Source organism: Ambystoma mexicanum, chromosome 2p (assembly GCF_040938575.1).
Source record: "Ambystoma mexicanum isolate Mex_15411 chromosome 2p, UKY_AmexF1_1, whole genome shotgun sequence".
Classification (NCBI taxonomy): Eukaryota; Metazoa; Chordata; class Amphibia; order Caudata; family Ambystomatidae; genus Ambystoma; species Ambystoma mexicanum.
Window position 1 is genome coordinate 1494218602 of NC_090923.1, and position 21085 is coordinate 1494239686.

Below are 21085 nucleotides of genomic sequence, written 5' to 3' on the forward strand. Positions count from 1 at the left end.
GTATAAGCAGTGAGATATCACATCTCATGCTATAGGAAGTGTCTCAGGATTGGAATGGGAAGGAGTTGGATATCACATCTCATGTTATAGGAAGGATCTCAGGTTTGGTATAAGCATTGAGATATCACATCTCTACTATCGGAAGGGTCTCAGGATTGGAATGGGAAGGACTTGGATATCACATCTCATGCTATAGGAAGGGTCTCAGGTTTGGTATAAGCATTGAGATATCACATCTCATGCTATAGGAAGGGTCTCAGGATTGGAATGGGAAGGAGTTGGATATCACATCTCATGTTATAGGAAGGATCTCAGGTTTGGTATTAGAAGCATTGAGACATCACATCTCATGCTATCGGAAGGGTCTCAGGATTGGAATGGGAAGGACTTGGATATCACATCTCATGCTATACGGAGGGTCTCAAGTTTGATATTAGAAGCATTGAGATATCACATCTCATGATTTGGGAAGGGTCTCAGGGATGGAATGGGAAGGAGTTGGATATCACATCTCATGCTATAGGAAGGGTCTCAGGTTTGGTATAAGCAGTGAGATATCACATCTCATGCTATAGGAAGTGTCTCAGGATTGGAATGGGAAGGAGTTGGATATCACATCTCATGTTATAGGAAGGGTCTCAGGTTTGGTATTAGAAGCATTGAGATATCACATCTCATGCTATAGGAAGGGTCTCAGGATTGGAATGGGAAGGACTTGGATATCACATCTCATGCTATAAGGAGGGTCTCAAGTTTGATATTAGAAGCATTGAGATATCACATCTCATGATATCGCAAGCGTCTCAGGGATGGAATGGGAAGGATTTGGATATCACATCTCATGATAAAGGAAGTGTCTAAGGTTTGGAAGGGGAAGGAGTTTGATATCACATCTCATGCCATAGTATGGGTCTCAGGTTTGGTAGAAGCATTGGGATATCACATCTCATGCTATCGGAAGGGTATCAGGATTGGATTTGGAAGGAGTTGGATATCCCATCTCATGCTATAGGAAGGGTCTCAGGTTGGAATGGGAAGGAGTTGGATATCACATCTCATGTTATAGGAAGGGTCTCAGGATTGGAATTAGAAGGACTTGGATATCACATCTCATGCTATAGGAAGGCTCTCAGGTTTGGAAGGGGAAAGAGTTGGATATCACATTTCATGTTAGAGGTAGGATCTCAGGTTTGGTATTAGAGGCATTGAGATATCACATCTCATGCTATCAGAAGAGTCTCAGGATTGGAATGGGAAGGAGTTGGATATCACATCTCATGCTAAAGGGAGGGTCTCAGGTTTGGAAGGGGAAGGATTTGGATATCACATCTCATGTTATAGGAAGGATCTCAGGTTTGGTATTAGAAGCATTGAGATATCACATCTCATGCTATCGGAAGGATCTCAGGTTTGGTATAGAAGCATTGAGATAACACATCTCATGCTATCAGAAGGTTCTCAGGATTGGAATGGGACGGAGTTGGATATCACATCTCATGCTAAAGGGAGGGTCTCAGGTTTGGAAGGGGAAGGATTTGGATATCACATCTCATGTTATCAGAAGGATCTCAGGTTTGGTATTAGAAGTATTGAGATATCACATCTCATGCTATAGGAAGGGTCTCAGGATTGGAATGGGAAGGAGTTGGTTATCACATCCCATGCTAAAGGAAGGGTCTCAGGTTTGGTAGAAGCATTGAGATATCACATCTCATGCTATCGGAAGTGTCTCAGGATTGGAATGGGAAGGAGCTGGATATCACATCTCATGTTATAGGAAGGGTCTCAGGTTTGGTATAAGCATTGAGATATCACATCTCTGCTATCCCAAGTGTCTCAGGATTGGAATGGGAAGGACTTGGATATCACATCTCATGCTATAGATAGGCTTTCAGGTTTGGAAAGGGAAGGAGTTGGATATCACATCTCATGCTAGAGGAAGGGTCTCAGGTTTGGTATAAACATTGAGATATCACATCTCTGCTATCGAAAGGGTCTCAGGATTGGAATGGGAAGGAGTTGTATATGACATCTCATGCCGTAGGAAAGGTCTCAGGTTTGGTATAAGCATTGAGATATCACATCTCATGCTATAGGAAGTGTCTCAGGATTGGAATGGGAAGGACTTGGGTATCACATCTCATGCTATAGGGAGGGTCTCAGGTTTGGTATTAGAAGCATTGAGATATCCCATCTCATGCTATAGGAAGGGTCTCAGGATTGGAATGGGAAGGAGTTGGATATCACATCTCATGCTAGAGGAAGGGTCTCAGGTTTGGTATAAGCATTGAGATATCACATCTCGTGCTATAGGAAGGGTCTCAGGATTGGAATGGGAAGGAGTTGTATATGACATCTCATGCCGTAGGAAGGGTCTCAGGTTTGGTATAAGCATTGAGATATCACATCTCTGCTATCGGAAGTGTCTCAGGATTGGAATGGGAAGGACTTGGATATCACATCTCATGCTATAGATAGGCTCTCAGGTTTGGAAAGGGAAGGAGTTGGATATCACATTTCATGTTAGAGGAAGGATCTCAGGTTTGGTATTAGAGGCATTGAGATATCAGATCTCAGGCTATAGGAAGGGTCTCAGGATTGGAATGGGAAGGAGTTGGATATCACATCTAATGCTATAGGAAGGGTCTCAGGATTGGAATGGGAAGGAGTTGGATATCACATCTCATGCTAGAGGAAGGGTCTCAGGTTTGGTATAAGCATTGAGATATCACATCTCGTGCTATAGGAAGGGTCTCAGGATTGGAATGGGAAGGAGTTGTATATGACATCTCATGCCGTAGGAAGGGTCTCAGGTTTGGTATAAGCATTGAGATATCACATCTCTACTATCGAAAGGGTCTTAGGATTGGAATGGGAATTAGTTGGATATCCCATCTCAGGTTATAGGAAGAGTCTCAGGTTTGGTATTAGAAGCATTGAGATATCCCATCTCATGATATAGGAAGGGTCTCAGGTTGGAATGGGAAGGAGTTGGATATCACATTTCATGTTATAGGAAGGGTCTCAGGATTGGAATGGGCAGGACTTGGATATCATATCCCATGCTATAGGAAGGCTCTCAGGTTTGGAAGGGGAAGGAGTTGGATATCACATTTCATGTTAGAGGAAGGATCTCAGGTTTGGTATTAGAGGCCTTGAGATATCACATCTCATGCTATAGGAAGGGTCTCAGGATTGGAATGGGAAGGAGTTGGATATCACATCTCAAGCTATAGGAACAGTCTCAGGTTTGGTATAAGCATTGTGATATCACATCTCATGCTATAGGAAGGGTCTCAGGATTGGAATGGGAAGGAGTTGGATATCACATCTCATGTTATAGGAAAGATCTCAGGTTTGGTATTAGAAGCATTGAGACATCACATCTCATGTTATAGGAAGGGTCTCAGGATTGGAATGGGAAGAAGTTGGATGTCACATCTCTTGCTATAGGAAGGGTCTCAGGATTGGAATGGGAAGGAGTTGGATATCACATCTAATGCTATAGGAAGGGTCTCAGGATTGGAATGGGAAGGAGTTGGATATCACATCTCATGCTAGAGGAAGGGTCTCAGGTTTGGTATAAGCATTGAGATATCACATCTCGTGCTATAGGAAGGGTCTCAGGATTGGAATGGGAAGGAGTTGTATATGACATCTCATGCCGTAGGAAGGGTCTCAGGTTTGGTATAAGCATTGAGATATCACATCTCTGCTATCGAAAGGGTCTTAGGATTGGAATGGGAAGGAGTTGGATATCCCATCTCAGGTTATAGGAAGAGTCTCAGGTTTGGTATTAGAAGCATTGAGATATCCCATCTCATGATATAGGAAGGGTCTCAGGTTGGAATGGGAAGGAGTTGGATATCACATTTCATGTTATAGGAAGGGTCTCAGGATTGGAATGGGAAGGACTTGGATATCATATCCCATGCTATAGGAAGGCTCTCAGGTTTGGAAGGGGAAGGAGTTGGATATCACATTTCATGTTAGAGGAAGGATCTCAGGTTTGGTATTAGAGGCCTTGAGATATCACATCTCATGCTATAGGAAGGGTCTCAGGATTGGAATGGGAAGGAGTTGGATATCACATCTCAAGCTATAGGAACAGTCTCAGGTTTGGTATAAGCATTGTGATATCACATCTCATGCTATAGGAAGGGTCTCAGGATTGGAATGGGAAGGAGTTGGATATCACATCTCATGTTATAGGAAAGATCTCAGGTTTGGTATTAGAAGCATTGAGACATCACATCTCATTTAATAGGAAGGGTCTCAGGATTGGAATGGGAAGAAGTTGGATATCACATCTCTTGCTATAGGAAGGGTCTCAGATTTGGTATAAGCATTGAGATATCACATCTCATGCTATAGGAAGGGTCTCAGGATTGGAATGGGAAGGAGTTGTATATGACATCTCATGCCATAGGAAGGGTCTCAGGTTTGGTATAAGCATTGAGATATCACATCACATGCTATAGGAAGGGTCTCAGGATTGGAATGGGAAGGACTTGGATATCACATCTCATGCTATAGGCAGGGTCTCAGGTTTGGAAAGGGAATGAGATGGATATCACATTTCATGTTAGAGGTAGGATCTCGGGTTTGGTATTAGAGGCATTGAGATATCACATCTCATGCTATCAGAAGGGTCTCAGGATTGGAATGGGAAGGAGTTGGATATCACATCTCATGCTAAAGGGAGGGTCTCAGGTTTGGAAGGGGAAGGATTTGGAAATCACATCTCATGTTATAGGAAGGATCTCAGGTTTGGTATTAGAAGCATTGAGATATCACATCTCATGCTTTCATAAGGGTCTCAGGATTGGAATGGGAAGGAGTTGGATATCACATCTCATGTTATAGGAAGGATCTCAGGTTTGGTATTAGAAGCATTGAGACATCAAATCTCATGCTATAGGAAGGGTCTCAGGATTGGAATGGGAAGGAGTTGGATATCACATCTCATGCTATAGGAAGGGTCTCAGATTTGGTATAAGCATTGAGATATCACATCTCATGCTATAGGAAGGGTCTCAGGATTGGAATGGGAAGGAGTTTTATATGACATCTCAGGCCATAGGAAGGGTCTCAGGTTTGGTATAAGCATTGAGATATCACATCTCTGCTATCGGAAGGGTCTCAGGATTGGAATGGGAAGGAATTGGATATCACATCTCATGTCATAGGAAGGATCTCAGATTTGGTATTAGAAGCATTGAGATATCCCTTCTCATGCTATAGGAAGGGTCTCAGGATTGGAATGTGAAGGATTTGGATATCACATCTCATGCTAAAGGAAGGGTCTCAGGTTTGGTAGAAGCATTGAGATATCACGTCTCTGCTATCGGAAGGGTCTCAGGATTGGATTGGGAAGGAGTTGGATATCCCTTCTCATGCTATAGGAAGGGTCTCAGGTTTGGTATAAGCATTGAGATATCACATCTCTGCTATCGGAAGGGTATCAGGATTGGATTGGGAAGGAGTTGGATATCCCTTCTCATGCTATAGGAAGTGTCTCAGGTTGGAATGGGAAGGAGTTGGATATCACATCACATGTTATAGGAAGGGTCTCAGGATTGGAATGGGAAGGATTTGGATATCACATCTCTTGCTATAGGAAGGGTCTCAGGATTGGAATGGGTAGGAGTTGGATATTACTTTCTTGCTATAGGAAGGGTCTCAGGTTTGGAAGGGGAAGGATTTGGATATCACATCTCATGTTATCAGAAGGATCTCAGGTTTGGTATTAGAAGTATTGAGATATCACATCTCATGCTATAGGAAGGGTCTCAGGATTGGAATGGGAAGGAGTTGGTTATCACATCCCATGCTAAAGGAAGGGTCTCAGGTTTGGTAGAAGCATTGAGATATCACATCTCATGCTATCGGAAGTGTCTCAGGATTGGAATGGGAAGGAGCTGGATATCACATCTCATGCTAAAGGAAGGGTCTCAGGTTTGGAACGGGAAGGAGTTGGATATCACATCTCATGTTATAGGAAGGGTCTCAGGTTTGGTATAAGCATTGAGATATCACATCTCTGCTATCGGAAGTGTCTCAGGATTGGAATGGGAAGGACTTGGATATCACATCTCATGCTATAGATAGGCTTTCAGGTTTGGAAAGGGAAGGAGTTGGATATCACATCTCATGCTAGAGGAAGGGTCTCAGGTTTGGTATAAGCATTGAGATATCACATCTCGTGCTATAGGAAGGGTCTCAGGATTGGAATGGGAAGGAGTTGTATATGACATCTCATGCCGTAGGAAGGGTCTCAGGTTTGGTATAAGCATTGAGATATCACATCTCTGCTATCGAAAGGGTCTTAGGATTGGAATGGGAAGGAGATGGATATCCCATCTCAGGTTATAAGAAGAGTCTCAGGTTTGGTATTAGAAGCATTGAGATATCCCATCTCATGCTATAGGAAGGGTCTCAGGATTGGAATGGGAAGGAGTTGGATATCACATCTCATGCTAGAGGAAGGGTCTCAGGTTTGGTATAAGCATTGAGATATCACATCTCGTGCTATAGGAAGGGTCTCAGGATTGGAATGGGAAGGAGTTGTATATGACATCTCATGCCGTAGGAAGGGTCTCAGGTTTGGTATAAGCATTGAGATATCACATCTCTGCTATCGGAAGTGTCTCAGGATTGGAATGGGAAGGACTTGGATATCACATCTCATGCTATAGATAGGCTCTCAGGTTTGGAAAGGGAAGGAGTTGGATATCACATTTCATGTTAGAGGAAGGATCTCAGGTTTGGTATTAGAGGCATTGAGATATCAGATCTCAGGCTATAGGAAGGGTCTCAGGATTGGAATGGGAAGGAGTTGGATATCACATCTAATGCTATAGGAAGGGTCTCAGGATTGGAATGGGAAGGAGTTGGATATCACATCTCATGCTAGAGGAAGGGTCTCAGGTTTGGTATAAGCATTGAGATATCACATCTCGTGCTATAGGAAGGGTCTCAGGATTGGAATGGGAAGGAGTTGTATATGACATCTCATGCCGTAGGAAGGGTCTCAGGTTTGGTATAAGCATTGAGATATCACATCTCTGCTATCGAAAGGGTCTTAGGATTGGAATGGGAATTAGTTGGATATCCCATCTCAGGTTATAGGAAGAGTCCCAGGTTTGGTATTAGAAGCATTGAGATATCCCATCTCATGATATAGGAAGGGTCTCAGGTTGGAATGGGAAGGAGTTGGATATCACATTTCATGTTATAGGAAGGGTCTCAGGATTGGAATGGGAAGGACTTGGATATCATATCCCATGCTATAGGAAGGCTCTCAGGTTTGGAAGGGGAAGGAGTTGGATATCACATTTCATGTTAGAGGAAGGATCTCAGGTTTGGTATTAGAGGCCTTGAGATATCACATCTCATGCTATAGGAAGGGTCTCAGGATTGGAATGGGAAGGAGTTGGATATCACATCTCAAGCTATAGGAACAGTCTCAGGTTTGGTATAAGCATTGTGATATCACATCTCATGCTATAGGAAGGGTCTCAGGATTGGAATGGGAAGGAGTTGGATATCACATCTCATGTTATAGGAAAGATCTCAGGTTTGGTATTAGAAGCATTGAGACATCACATCTCATGTTATAGGAAGGGTCTCAGGATTGGAATGGGAAGAAGTTGGATGTCACATCTCTTGCTATAGGAAGGGTCTCAGGATTGGAATTTGAAGGAGTTGGATATCACATCTAATGCTATAGGAAGGGTCTCAGGATTGGAATGGGAAGGAGTTGGATATCACATCTCATGCTAGAGGAAGGGTCTCAGGTTTGGTATAAGCATTGAGATATCACATCTCGTGCTATAGGAAGGGTCTCAGGATTGGAATGGGAAGGAGTTGTATATGACATCTCATGCCGTAGGAAGGGTCTCAGGTTTGGTATAAGCATTGAGATATCACATCTCTGCTATCGAAAGGGTCTTAGGATTGGAATGGGAAGGAGTTGGATATCCCATCTCAGGTTATAGGAAGAGTCTCAGGTTTGGTATTAGAAGCATTGAGATATCCCATCTCATGATATAGGAAGGGTCTCAGGTTGGAATGGGAAGGAGTTGGATATCACATTTCATGTTATAGGAAGGGTCTCAGGATTGGAATGGGAAGGACTTGGATATCATATCCCATGCTATAGGAAGGCTCTCAGGTTTGGAAGGGGAAGGAGTTGGATATCACATTTCATGTTAGAGGAAGGATCTCAGGTTTGGTATTAGAGGCCTTGAGATATCACATCTCATGCTATAGGAAGGGTCTCAGGATTGGAATGGGAAGGAGTTGGATATCACATCTCAAGCTATAGGAACAGTCTCAGGTTTGGTATAAGCATTGTGATATCACATCTCATGCTATAGGAAGGGTCTCAGGATTGGAATGGGAAGGAGTTGGATATCACATCTCATGTTATAGGAAAGATCTCAGGTTTGGTATTAGAAGCATTGAGACATCACATCTCATTTTATAGGAAGGGTCTCAGGATTGGAATGGGAAGAAGTTGGATATCACATCTCTTGCTATAGGAAGGGTCTCAGATTTGGTATAAGCATTGAGATATCACATCTCATGCTATAGGAAGGGTCTCAGGATTGGAATGGGAAGGAGTTGTATATGACATCTCATGCCATAGGAAGGGTCTCAGGTTTGGTATAAGCATTGAGATATCACATCACATGCTATAGGAAGGGTCTCAGGATTGGAATGGGAAGGACTTGGATATCACATCTCATGCTATAGGCAGGGTCTCAGGTTTGGAAAGGGAATGAGATGGATATCACATTTCATGTTAGAGGTAGGATCTCAGGTTTGGTATTAGAGGCATTGAGATATCACATCTCATGCTATCAGAAGGGTCTCAGGATTGGAATGGGAAGGAGTTGGATATCACATCTCATGCTAAAGGGAGGGTCTCAGGTTTGGAAGGGGAAGGATTTGGAAATCACATCTCATGTTATAGGAAGGATCTCAGGTTTGGTATTAGAAGCATTGAGATATCACATCTCATGCTTTCATAAGGGTCTCAGGATTGGAATGGGAAGGAGTTGGATATCACATCTCATGCTATAGGAAGGGTCTCAGATTTGGTATAAGCATTGAGATATCACATCTCATGCTATAGGAAGGGTCTCAGGATTGGAATGGGAAGGAGTTGTATATGACATCTCAGGCCATAGGAAGGGTCTCAGGTTTGGTATAAGCATTGAGATATCACATCTCTGCTATCGGAAGGGTCTCAGGATTGGAATGGGAAGGAATTGGATATCACATCTCATGTTATAGGAAGGATCTCAGATTTGGTATTAGAAGCATTGAGATATCCCTTCTCATGCTATAGGAAGGGTCTCAGGATTGGAATGTGAAGGATTTGGATATCACATCTCATGCTAAAGGAAGGGTCTCAGGTTTGGTAGAAGCATTGAGATATCACGTCTCTGCTATCGGAAGGGTCTCAGGATTGGATTGGGAAGGAGTTGGATATCCCTTCTCATGCTATAGGAAGGGTCTCAGGTTTGGTATAAGCATTGAGATATCACATCTCTGCTATCGGAAGGGTATCAGGATTGGATTGGGAAGGAGTTGGATATCCCTTCTCATGCTATAGGAAGTGTCTCAGGTTGGAATGGGAAGGAGTTGGATATCACATCACATGTTATAGGAAGGGTCTCAGGATTCGAATGGGAAGGATTTGGATATCACATCTCTTGCTATAGGAAGGGTCTCAGGATTGGAATGGGTAGGAGTTGGATATTACTTTCTTGCTATAGGAAGGGTCTCATGTTTGGAATGGGAAGGAGTTGGATATCACATATGCTATAGTTAGTGTCTCAGGTTTGGAACGGGAAGGAGTTGGATATCACATCTCATGTTATAGGAAGGGTCTCAGGTTTGGTATAAGCATTGAGATATCACATCTCTGCTATCGGAAGTGGCTCAGGATTTGAATGGGAAGGAGTTGGATATCCCATCTCATGTTATAGGACGAGTCTCTGGTTTGGTATTAGAATCATTGAGATATCACATCGCATGCTGTAGGAAGGGTCTAAGGATTGGAATGGGATGGACTTGGATATCACATCTCATGCTATAGGTAGGCTCTCAGGTTTGGTATAAGCATTGAGATATCACATCTCATGCTATAGGAAGGGTCTCAGGATTGGAATGGGAAGGAATTGGATATCACATCTCATGCTATAGGAAGGGTCTCAGATTTGGTATAAGCATTGAGATATCACATCTCATGCTATAGGAAGGGTCTCAGGATTGGAATGGGAAGGAGTTGTATATGACATCCCAGGCCATAGGAAGGGTCTCAGGTTTGGTATAAGCATTGAGATATCATATCTCTGCTATCGGAAGGGTCTCAGGATTGGAATGGGAAGGAGTTGGATATCCCATCTCATGTTATAGGAAGGGTCTCAGGTTTGGTATTAGAAGCATAGAGATATCACATCTCATGCTATAGGAAGGGTCTCAGGATTGGAATGGGAAGGACTTGGATGTCACATCTCATGCTATAGGGAGGGTCTCAAGTTTGATATTAGAAGCATTGAGATAACAAATCTCTTGATATCGGAAGGGTCTCAGGATTGGAATGGGAAGGAGTTGGATATCACATCTCATGATAAAGGAAGGGTCTGAGGTTTGGAAGGGGAAGGATTTGGATATCACATCTCATGTTATAGGACGGGTCTCAGGTTTGGTATTAGAAGCATTGAGATATCAAGTCTCATGGTATAAGAAGGGTCTCAGAATTGGAATGGGAAGGAGTTGGATATCACACCTCAAGCTATAGGAAGGGTCTCAGGATTGTAATGGGAAGGAGTTTGATATCACATCTCATGCCATAGTATGGGTCTCAGGTTTGGTAGAAGCATTGGGATATCACATCTCATGCTATCGGAAGGGTATCAGTATTGGATTTGGAAGGAGTTGGATATCCCATCTCATGCTATAGGAAGGGTCTCAGGTTGGAATGGGAAGGAGTTGGATATCACATTTCATGTTATAGAAAGGGTCTCAGGATTGGAATGGGAAGGACTTGGATATCATATCTCATGCTATAGGAAGGCTCTCAGGTTTGGAAGGGGAAGGAGTTGGATATCACATTTCATGTTAGCGGAAGGATCTCAGGTTTGGTATTAGAGGCCTTGAGATATCACATCTCATGCTATAGGAAGGGTCTCTGGATTGGAATGGGAAGGAGTTGGATATCACATCTCAAGCTATAGGAAGGGTCTCAGGTTTGGTATAAGCATTGAGATATCACATCTCATGCTATAGGAAGGGTCTCAGGATTGGATTCCAATTCTGAGACCCTTCCTATAGCATGAGATGTGATATCTCAATGCTTCTAATACCAAACCTGGGACCCTTCCTATAACATGAGATGGGATATCCAAGTCCTTCCCATTCCAATCCTGAGACCCTTCCTATAGCATGAGATGTGATATCTCAATGCTTCTAATACCAAACCTGAGACCCTTCCTATAACAAGAGATGTGATATCCATGTCCTTCCCATTCCAATCCTGAGACCCGTCCTATACCATGAGATGTGATATCTCAATGCTTCTAATACCAAACCTGAGACCCTTCCTATAATGAGATGGGATATCCAACTCCTTCCCATTCCAATCCTGAGACCCTTCCAATAGCAGAGATGTGATATCTCAATGCTTATACCAAACCTGAGACCCTTCCTATGGCATGAAATGTCATATACAACTCCTTCCGATTCCAGACCTGAGACCCTTCCTATAGCATGAGATGTGATATCCAACTCCTTCTCATTCCAATCCTGAGACCCTTCCTATAGCTTGAGATGTGATATCCAACTCCTTCCCATTCCAATCCTGAGACCCTCGCTATAGCATGAGATGTGATATCTCAATGCTTCTAATACCAAACCTGAGATCCTTCCTATAACATGAGATGTGACATCCAAATCCTTCCACTTCCAAACCTGAGACCCTCCCTTTAGCATGAGATGTGATATCCGACTCCTTCCCATTCCAATCCTGAGACCCTTCTGATAGCATGAGATGTGATATCTCAATGCCTATATTACCAAACCTGAGATCCTTCCGATAGCATGAGATGTGATATCTCAATGCTTCTAATACCAAACCTGAGATCCTTCCTATAACATGAAATGTGATATCCAAATCCTTCCAAATCCAATCCTGATACCCTTCCGATAGCATGAGATGTGATATCCCAATGCTTCTACAAAACCTGAGACCCATACATGGCATGAGATGTGATATCAAACTCCTTCCCATTCCAATCCTGAGACACTTCCTATAGCATGAGATGTGATATCTCAATGCTTCTAATACCAAACCTGAGACTCTTCCTATAACATGAGATGGGATATCCAACTCCTTCCCATTCCAATCCTGAGACCCTTCCGATAGCAGAGATGTGATATCTCAATGCTTATACCAAACCTGAGACCCTTCCTATGGCATGAGATGTCATATACAACTCCTTCCCATTCCAATCCTGAGACCCTTCCTATAGCATGAGATGTGATATCTCAATGCTTATACCAAACCTGAGACCCATACATGGCATGAGATGTGATATCAAACTCCTTCCCATTCCAATACTGAGACCATTCCTATAGCATGAGATGTGATATCTCAATGCTTCTTATACCAAACCTGAGACTCTTCCTATAACATGAGATGGGATATCCAACTCCTTCCCATTCCAATCCTGAGACCCTTCCGATAGCAGAGATGGTATATCTCAATGCTTATACCAAACCTGAGACCCTTCCTATGGCATGAGATGTCATATACAACTCCTTCCCATTCCAATCCTGAGACCCTTCCTATAGCATGAGATGTGATATCTCAATGCTTATACCAAACCTGAGACCCTTCCTATAGCATGAGATGTGATATCCAACTCCTTCCCATTTCAATCCTGAGACCCTTCCTATAGCATGAGATGTGATGACTCAATGCTTCTAATACCAAACCTGAGATCCTTCCTATAACATCAGATGTGATATCCAACTCCTTCCCATTCCAATCCTGAGACCCTTCCTATAGCATGAGATGTGATATCTCAATGTTTATACCAAACCTGAGACCCTTCCTATAGCATGAGATGTGATATCCAACTCCTTCCCATTCCAATCCTGAGACCCTTCCTATAGCATGAGATGTGATATCTCAATGCCTCTAATACCAAATCTGAGATCCTTCCTCTAACATGAAATGTGATATCCAACTCCTTCCCTTTCCAAACCTGAGAGCCTACCTATAGCATGAGATGTGATATCCAAGACCTTCCCATTCCAATCCTTAGACCCTTCCTACAGCATACAATATGATATCTCAATGATTCTAATAACAAACCTGAGACCCGTCCTATAACATGAGATGTGATATCCAACTCCTTCCCATTCCAATCCTGAGACACTTCCAATAGCAGAGATGTGATATCTCAATGCTTATTCCAAACCTGAGACCCTTCCTATAGCATGAGATGTGATATCCAACTCCTTCCCGTTCCAAACCTGAGACCCTTCCTATAGCATATGTGATATCCAACTCCTTCCCATTCCAAACATGAGACCCTTCCTATAGCATGAGATGTGATATCCAACTCCTTCCCATTCCAATCCTGAGACCCTTCCTATAGCATGAGATGTGATATCTCAATGCCTCTAATACCAAATCTGAGATCCTTCCTCTAACATGAAATGTGATATCCAACTCCTTCCCTTTCCAAACCTGAGAGCCTACCTATAGCATGAGATGTGATATCCAAGACCTTCCCATTCCAATCCTTAGACCCTTCCTACAGCATACAATATGATATCTCAATGATTCTAATAACAAACCTGAGACCCGTCCTATAACATGAGATGTGATATCCAACTCCTTCCCATTCCAATCCTGAGACACTTCCGATAGCAGAGATGTGATATCTCAATGCTTATTCCAAAACTGAGACCCTTCCTATAGCATGAGATGTGATATCCAACTCCTTCCCGTTCCAAACCTGAGACCCTTCCTATAGCATATGTGACATCCAACTCCTTCCCATTCCAAACATGAGACCCTTCCTATAGCAAGAATGTAATATCCAACTCCTTCCCATTCCAATCCTGAGACCCTTCCTACAGCATGCGATGTGATATCTCAATGCTTCTAATACCAAACCTGAGACCCGTCCCATAACATGAGATGGGATATCCAACTCCTTCCCGTTCCAAACCTGAGACCCTTCCTATAGCATGAGATGTGATATCCAACTCCTTCCCATCCCAATCCTGAGACACTTCCGATTGCAGAGATGTGATATCTCAATGCTTATACCAAACCTGAGACTCTTCCTATAACATGAGATGTGATATCCAACTCCTTCCCGTTCCAAACCTGAGACCCTTCCTATAGCATAAGATGTGATATCCAACTCCTTCCCATTCCAATCCTGAGACCCTTCCGATAGCATGAGATGTGATATCTCAATGCTTCTAATACCAAACCTGAGATCCTTCTTATAACATGTGGTGTGATATCCAAATCCTTCCCCTTCCAAACCTGAGACCCTCCCTTTAGCATGAAATGTGATATCCAACTCCTTCCCATTCCAATCCTGAGACCCTTATGATAGCATGAGATGTGATATCTCAATGCCTCTAATACCAAACCTGAGATACTTCCGATAGCATGAGATGTGATATCTCAATGCTTCTAATACCAAACCTGAGATCCTTCCTATAACATGAGATGTGATATCCAAATCCTTCCCCTTCCAAACCTGAGACCCTCCCTTTAGCATGAGATGTGATATCCAACTCCTTCCCATTCCAATCCTGAGACCCTTCTGATAGCATGAGATGTGATATCTCAATGCCTCTAATACCAAACCTGAGATCCTACCTCTAACATGAAATATGATATCCAACTCCTTCCCTTTCCAAACCTGAGATCCTGTCTATAGCATGAGATGTGATATCCAAGTCCTTCCCATCCCAATCCTGAGACCCTTCCTATAGCATGAGATGTGATATCTCAATGCTTATACCAAACCTGAGACCCTTCCTATGGCATGAGATGCCATATACAACTCCTTCCCATTCCAATCCTGAGACCCTGCTTATAGCATGAGATGTGATATCTCAATGCTTCTAATACCAAACCTGAGATCTTTCCTATAACATGAGATGTGATATCCAACTCCTTCCCATTCCAATCCTGAGACCATTCCTATAGCATGAGATGTGATATCTCAATGCTTATACCAAACCTGAGACCCTTCCTATAGCTTGAGATGTGATATCCAACTCCTTCCCATTCCAATCCTGAGACCCTTCCTATAGCATGAGATGTGATATCTCAATGTCTCTAATACCAAACCTGAGATCCTTCCTCTAACATGAAATGTGATATCCAACTCCTTCCCCTTCCAAACCTGAGAGCCTTCCTATAGCATGAGATATGATATCCAAGTCCTTTCCATTCCAATCCTGAGACCCTTCCTATAACATGAGATGTGATATCCAACTCCTTCCCATTCCAACCTGAGACCCTTCCTATAGCATGAGATGGGATATCCAACTCCTTCCAAATCCAATCCTGATACCCTTCCGATAGCATGAGATGTGATATCCCAATGCTTCTACCAAACCTGAGACCCATACTATGGCATGAGATGTGATATCCAACTCCTTCCCATTCCAATTCTGAGACTCTTCTGATAGCATGAGATGTGATATCTCAATGCCTCTAATACCAAACCTGAGATCCTACCTCTAACATGAAATGTGATATCCAACTCTTTCCCGTTGCAAACCTGAGAGCCTTCCTATAGCATGAGATGTGATATCCAAGTCCTTCCCATTCCAATCCTGAGACCCTTCCTATAACATGAGATGTGATATCCAACTCCTTCCCATTCCAACCTGACACCCTTCCTATAGCATGAGATGGGATATCCAACTCCTTCCAAATCCAATCCTGATACCCTTCCGATAGCATGAGATGTGATATCCCAATGCTTCTACCAAACCTGAGACCCATACTATGGCATGAGATGTGATATCAAACTCCTTCCCATTCCAATCCTGAGACCCTTCCTATAGCTTGAGATGTGATATCCAACTCCTTCCCATTCCAATTCTGAGACCCATCCTATACAATGAGACTTGATATCTCAATGCTTCTAATACCAAACCTGAGACCCGTCCTATAACATGAGATGTGATATCCAAATCCTTCCCCTTCCAAACCTTAGACCCTTCCTTTATCATGAGATGTGATATCCAACTCCTTCCCATTCCAATCCTGAGACTCTTCCGATATCATGAGATGTGATATCTCAATGCTTCTAATATCAAACTTGAGACCCTCCCTATAGCATGAGATGTGATATCCAAGTCCTTCCCATTCCAATCCTGAGACCCTTCCTATAGCATGAGATGTGATATCTCAATGCTTCTAATACCAAACCTGAGACCCTTCCTATAACATGAGATGGGAATATCCAACTCCTTCCCATTCCAATCCTGAGACCCTTCCGATAGCAGAGATGTGATATCTCAATGCTTATACCAAACCTGAGATCCTTCCTATAACATGAGATGTGATATCCAACTCCTTCCCATTCCAATCCTGAGACACTTCCTATAGCATGAGATGTGATATCTCACTGCTTATACCAAACCTGAGACCCTTCCTATAGCATGAGATGTGATATCCAACTCCTTCCCATTCCAATCCTGAGACCCTTCCTATAGCATGAGATGTGATATCTCAATGCTTCTAATATCAAACTTGAGACCCTCCCTATAGCATGAGATGTGATACCCAAGTCCTTCCCATTCCAATCCTGAGACCCTTCCTACAGCATGCGATGTGATGTCTCAATGCTTCTAATACCAAACCTGAGACTCTTCCTATAACATGAGATGGGATATCCAACTCCTTCCCATTCCAATCCTGAGACCCTTCCGATAGCAGAGATGTGATATCTCAATGCTTATACCAAACCTAAGACCCTTCCTATGGCATGAGATGTCATATACAACTCCTTCCCATTCCAATCCTGAGACCCTTCCTATAGCATGAGATGTGATATCTCAATGCTTATACCAAACCTGAGACCCTTCCTATAGCATGAGATGTGATATCCAACTCCTTCCCATTCTAATCCTGAGACCCTTCCTATAGCATGAGATGTGATGTCTCAATGCTTCTAATACCAAACCTGAGATCCTTCCTATAACATGAGATGTGATATCCAACTCCTTCCCATTCCAATCCCGAGACCCTTCCTATAGCATGAGATGTGATATCTCAATGCTTATACCAAACCTGAGACCCTTCCTATAGCATGAGATGTGATATCCAACTCCTTCCCATTCCAATCCTGAGACTCTTCCTATAGCATGAGATGTGATATCTCAATGCCTCTAATACCAAACCTGAGATCCTTCCTCTAACATGAAATGTGATATCCAACTCCTTCCCTTTCCAAACCTGAGAGCCTACCTATAGCATGAGATGTGATATCCAAGTCCTTCCCATTCCAATCCTTAGACCCTTCCTACAGCATGCAATATGATATCTCAATGATTCTAATAACAAACCTGAGACCCGTCCTATAACATGAGATGGGATATCCAACTCCTTCCCATTCCAATCCTGAGACACTTCTGATAGCAGAGATGTGATATCTCAATGCTTATACCAAACCTGAGACCCTTCCTATAACATGAGATGTGATATCCAACTCCTTCCCGGTCCAAACCTGAGACCCTTCCTATAGCATATGTGATATCCAACTCCTTCCCATTCCAAACATGAGACCCTTCCTATAGCAAGAGTGTAATATCCAACTCCTTCCCATTCCAATCCTGAGACCATTCCTATAGCATGAGATGTGATATCTCAATGCTTCTAATACCAAACCTGAGATCCTTCCTATGACATGAGATGTGATATCCAATTCCTCCCCATTCCAAACCTGAAAACCTTCCTACAGCATGCGATGTGATATCTCAATGCATCTAATACCAAACCCGAGACCAGTCCTATAACATGAGATTGGATATCCAACTCCTTCCCCTTCCAAACCTGAGACTCTTCCTATAGCATGAGATGTGATATCCAACTTCTTCCCATTCCAATCCTGAGACCCTTCCTATAACATGAGATGTGATGTCTCAATGCTTCTAATACCAAACCTGAGATCTTTCCTATAACATGAGATGTGATATCCAACTCCTTCCCATTCCAATCCTGAGACCCTTCCTATAGCATGAGATGTGATATCTCAATGCTTATACCAAACCTGAGACCCTTCCTATAGCTTGAGATGTGATATCCAACTCCTTCCCATTCCAATCCTGAGACCCTTCCTATAGCATGAGATGTGATATCTCAAGGCCTCTAATACCAAACCTGAGATCCTTCCTCTAACATGAAATGTGATATCCAACTCCTTCCCCTTCCAAACCTGAGAGCCTTCCTATAACATGAAATGTGATATCCAATTCCTTCCCATTCCAACCTGAGACCCTTCCTATAGCATGAGATGGGATATCCAACTCCTTCCAAATCCAATACTGATACCCTTCCAATAGCATGAGATGTGATATCCCAATGCTTCTACCAAACCTGAGACCCATACTATGGCATGAGATGTGATATCAAACTCCTTCCCATTCCAATCCTGAGACCCTACCTATAGCTTGAGATGTGATATCCAACTCCTTCCCATTCCAAACCTGAGACCCGTCCTATAACATGAGATGTGATATCCAAATCCTTCCCCTTCCAAACCTTAGACCCTTCCTTTATCATGAGATGTGATATCCAATTCCTTCCCATTCCAATCCTGAGACCCTTCCGATATCATGAGATTTGTTATCTCAATGCTTCTAATATCAAACTTGAGACCCTCCCTATAACATGAGATGTGACATCCAAGTCCTCCCCATTCCAATCCTGAGACCCTTCCTATAGCATGAGATGTGATATCTCAATGCTTCTAATACCAAACCTGAGACCCTTCCTATAACATGATTTGGGATATCCAACTCCTTCCCATTCCAATCCTGAGACCCTTCCGATAGCAGAGATGTGATATCTCAATGCTTATACCAAACCTGAGACCCTTCCTATGGCCTGAGATGTCATATGCAACTCCTTCCCATTCCAATCCTGAGACCCTTCCTATAGCATTAGATGTGATATCTCAATGCTTATACCAAATCTGAGACCCTTCCTATAGCATGAGATGTGATATCCAACTCCTTCCCATTCCAATCCTGAGACCCTTCTGATAGCATGAGATGTGATATTTCAATGCCTCTAATACCAAACCTGAGATCCTACCTCTAACATGAAATGTGATATCCATCTCCTTCCCTTTCCAAACCTGAGACCCTGCCTATAGCATGAGATGTGATATCCAAGTCCTTCCCATTCCAATCCTGAGACCATTCCTATAGCATGTGATGTGATATCTCAATGCTTATACCAAATCTGAGACCCTTCCTATAGCATGAGATGTGATATCCAACTCCTTCCCATTCCAATCCTGAGACCCTTCCTATAGCATGAGATGTGATGTCTCAATGCTTCTAATACCAAACCTGAGATCCTTCCTATAACATGAGATGTGATATCCAACTCCTTCCCATTCCAATCCTGAGACCCTTATGATAGCATGAGATGTGATATCTCAATGCCTCTAATACCAAACCTGAGATACTTCCGATAGCATGAGATGTGATATCTCAATGCTTCTAATACCAAACCTGAGATCCTTCCTATAACATGAGATGTGATTTCCAAATCCTTCCCCTTCCAAACCTGAGACCCTCCCTTTAGCATGAGATGTGATATCCAAGTCCTTTCCATTCCAATCCTGAGACCCTTCCTATAGCATGTGATGTGATATCTCAATGCTTATACCAAACCTGAGACCCTTCCTATGGCATGAGATGTCATATACAACTCCTTCCCATTCCAATCCTGAGACCCTTCCTATAGCATGAGATGTGATATCTCAATGCTTCTTATACCAAACCTGAGACTCTTCCTATAACATGAGATGGGATATCCAACTCTTTCCCATTCCAATCCTGAGACCCTTCCGATAGCAGAGATGGTATATCTCAATGCTTATACCAAACCTGAGACCCTTCCTATGGCATGAGATGTCATATACAACTCCTTCCCATTCCAATCCTGAGACCCTTCCTATAGCATGAGATGTGATATCTCAATGCTTATACCAAACCTGAGACCCTTCCTATAGCATGAGATGTGATATCCAACTCCTTCCCATTTCAATCCTGAGACCCTTCCTTTAGCATGAGATGTGATGTCTCAATGCTTCTAATACCAAACCTGAGATCCTTCCTATAACATCAGATGTGATATCCAACTCCTTCCCATTCCAATCCTGAGACCCTTCCTATAGCATGAGATGTGATATCTCAATGTTTATACCAAACCTGAGACCCTTCCTATAGCATGAGATGTGATATCCAACTCCTTCCCATTCCAATCGAGACCCTTCCTATAGCATGAGATGTGATATCTCAATGCCTCTAATACCAAATCTGAGATCCTTCCTCTAACATGAAATGTGATATCCAACTCCTTCCCTTTCCAAACCTGAGAGCCTACCTATAGCATGAGATGTGATATCCAAGACCTTCCCATTCCAATCCTTAGACCCTTCCTACAGCATACAATATGATATCTCAATGATTCTAATAACAAACCTGAGACCCGTCCTATAACATGAGATGTGATATCCAACTCCTTCCCATTCCAATCCTGAGACACTTCCAATAGCAGAGATGTGATATCTCAATGCTTATTCCAAACCTGAGACCATTCCTATAGCATGAGATGTGATATCCAACTCCTTCCCGTTCCAAACCTGAGACCCTTCCTATAGCATATGTGATATCCAACTCCTTCCCATTCCAAACATGAGACCCTTCCTATAGCATGAGATGTGATATCCAACTCCTTCCCATTCAAATCCTGAGACCCTTCCTATAGCATGAGATGTGATAT